The sequence below is a fragment of the Tenrec ecaudatus genome, chromosome 6, assembly GCF_050624435.1.
Source record: "Tenrec ecaudatus isolate mTenEca1 chromosome 6, mTenEca1.hap1, whole genome shotgun sequence".
NCBI classification, from domain to species: Eukaryota; Metazoa; Chordata; class Mammalia; order Afrosoricida; family Tenrecidae; genus Tenrec; species Tenrec ecaudatus.
In genome coordinates this window covers 37,298,369-37,301,451 of record NC_134535.1, presented here as the reverse complement: position 1 = coordinate 37,301,451, position 3,083 = coordinate 37,298,369, and the positions used below count along the sequence as shown (strand labels likewise).

Sequence of the window (3,083 nt, the reverse complement as noted above, 5' to 3'; positions counted from 1 at the left end):
ATCGCTCACTGCTCAATTTCTTAGCCCAGGATGCCATCCACAGCTCCCAATTTAACCTTGAACCATTATTAAAATGTCCACTGTACCTTTTTTGTAAATACACTTGAACAGTTTGAGAAATCGCCTTGCAATTTCTGTTTTATGAACAATATTTTTCATAAATAGATGTAGAACTTTTAAAGTTTTCTCCACTTTTGAAATACTAAAGTGATTCTTTGGTCTTTATTTTGATAATAAAATGGATTAATTAATTGATTTTTATAGAGCAACTGAATTTTAATAAAGGACATTTACTTAGTCATGATGAATTATACACAGTAAGTATTACTGATTTATTCTGGTGATGCTTTACTGAAAGAATTTGTGTCTTGATTCACTAGAGTTACTGAATTTCAATGAAAACATTTTTGTCTTAAAATTTAAGTACCATTTTTCCTGTTTTTCCTTGTTCATTTCTGCTCCCCTTGCTTCTTGGTGGTTTGGTATTTTAATGTGCTAAATATTTTCAATCATCTCATATGCATGCGAGAGAGTTGGATATAAAATAAGGAGGACTGAAGAAGAATGCATGCATTTGAATTACGGTGCGAGTGAAGAATGTTGGAAGTACCATGGACTGCCTAAAGAACAAGCAGGCGCTCTTGGAAGAAGCACAGCCAGAATGCTCCTTTTAGGTAAGGAGGTCAAGACTGCCTCTCACCTATTTCGTACATTGCCAGCAGAGATGAGTCCCTGTCAATGGACGTCATGCTTGGTGAAGAAGAAGCAGCAGAAAAGAAGCGGGCTCTCTGCAAGATGAACTGGCTGCAACAATGGGCTCAGCATACTGACAGATATGAGGATGGCCCAGGAGCAGGCAGTGTGTCCTGTTGTGCTTCGGGTCCAGTCAGATGATGGCACCTAACAACAACAACAAGGTGTTCTTGTTCATTTTTAATTTTTTTGTTTGAATTTTTATTTTTCCTCCTTACTTTGAACATAATAGACTCCTTTTGGCGTTTCATTTAAATATGTGTGCTGCACCACAATTTTTCTATTTCAAAGACACCATTTTCTATAAATGTACCAAAATACCTTTTTTTAAGTGTGCGTTATTTTGGTAGTGGGTGCAAGGTTGGTGTGTCTTTTAAACTATTTTATCTTGTCTTAAAGAACATTATATTATCCCCCTTTTCTATTTTTCCATATGTCACTCAGTCGCCAAAGAAACCTGTCCTATCTTTGAATCTTCACCTACCCAAAATGCTAATGACTGCCACTTGAAAACTGCATTTATTTTTCACCTAGCCACTTGCTTCTTTAGCAATATTTTTTACTTAGACTTTCATTTCGGTACCTCGTCTAAATCAACCATAGGCCTCTCGTCTGCACCTGTTTCATCCCTTTCATTTGGTTGCCGCACAGTATTCTGATTCTTCAAGAAGGCTTCTCATGGAGGCATGTTTTAGTTTGTAGTTTTCCTGCATATGTACCATATGAAATTTGAGTGTCCTCTTTGTTCACTTATGCTGTGGTGCGGGTTCTGTTTTATTTTTCATTCTTGTTTATCAATTTTTAAGGGGATGCTGGACTATTTGAGTTAAATGGTTGGCCTCACTTTGGTTATCGACTAGGACCAGGAGAGGGCAGAAAGGAGAATATGAGAGGAAAACAATGTCCGACCCTCCTCAGAAGATATCAAGTCGTAACCCATGGAGCCTGTGATGTTAGCAATAAGGAAAAGAATCACTATCGATGGAATTAAATTAAACATCTTGACATGGTGAGTCCTAGAGCAACTGCAGATGCGTTTTCCTGAAAAAAGCAGACGTAGGTGGCATACAGAGTCAGTGAGGTGAAAAGAAAGAAGAGACATATTTGAATATACCGGGTTAAGACTGAATAACGCAGCTCAAACCAAGAAATGCCACACATCACCGAAGTTAAGAGAAGCAAGAAGAGGTTCTCCCTCACTGTATCTTGATGAATTGAAGTCCTGGTGAAATCTTGAAATTGGCCCAGTTGTACTTAATAAGAATGCCTGACCAACCACAGATTCTGAAGAGACAACTTGTTGTTGTTTTAAGTCACCTAGTTTGTAGAATTTGCTACAATATTCACTAGAAACTAATAAATATTTTTTTCTTATTTAATTAACTTTATTATCATTTCACAAGCTGAAAATATTGAAAAGGAAGTTCAAGACTTAAGTTATAATATTTAAGGATTCTATAGATAAAACAATAAATAACATAGGAAATATGAAAAGAAGAAGCAAGAAATAGAGAGGCAATGTGCCCAAAATAACTAGTTTATGCTAAATGAATTCAAGAAGCAGTATAATTTCAAGAACTACAGGTGCTGAATGAAGTTCAATCCACTCTGCTGGGATTTGCATAAAACAGGCTTTCAGGAATTTCTAGAATACTAACTGAGATACTTTGCAAAATAACTTCAATTCTCAAAGCATTTACTCTTCAATGTCAAGAAAATTGGAAGACAGGTAAGAGGCCCGCTGATGGAAAGATATCTGCATTTATGTCTGTTATAAAGAAGGGAGGTCGGGAGCCAAGTCGGCAAGAGGGTGGCAGGCGCCCTGGTCCAGCACCCTCTCTCTCAGCTGCTGACCCTGGCTCAGCTCCCGCACAGTTTTTCAGCGAGGTCGAAATTTTACATTCAGAAGCCGATAAATAGCAAATCTGATTGGCTGAAAGTTGGGCTGACCTTGGGCACCACAATCTTTCTGAGGGCCTATCTCATCAAGCAACACAATGAAGATGTTTTAGAGTATAAAAGAAGAAATGGGCTGGAATAAACTCTTGAAATACTGATATGGTATGTGCCATGTAATGATTTCAGGAATTCTGGATTCACCAATCTTTTGAATGTAAATGAGAAAGAACAGTTATTTGTCAATGTATATCTCAGCATTTGTGTGTTACATCGTTATGTGAAACAAATACTAATGCTTCCATATTCTTTAAAAACAGTCAACAAAATGTGGAAATTATTGAACAATATCATTAAAATAGCGCATTGCTTAAAATGATTAAAAATCGTTGCAACTACTAATTGTCAGAAAATTGCCAACATTTCAAGCCAAA

General features: G+C 36.8%; 1 pseudogene; it reads left to right on the top strand.

The window, feature by feature from the left end:
- The first annotated feature begins 2,459 nt into the window (after positions 1-2,459).
- LOC142451380 (NADH dehydrogenase [ubiquinone] 1 subunit C1, mitochondrial pseudogene) lies at positions 2,460-2,794 on the top strand (annotated as a pseudogene).
- The last annotated feature ends 289 nt before the right edge of the window (positions 2,795-3,083 follow it).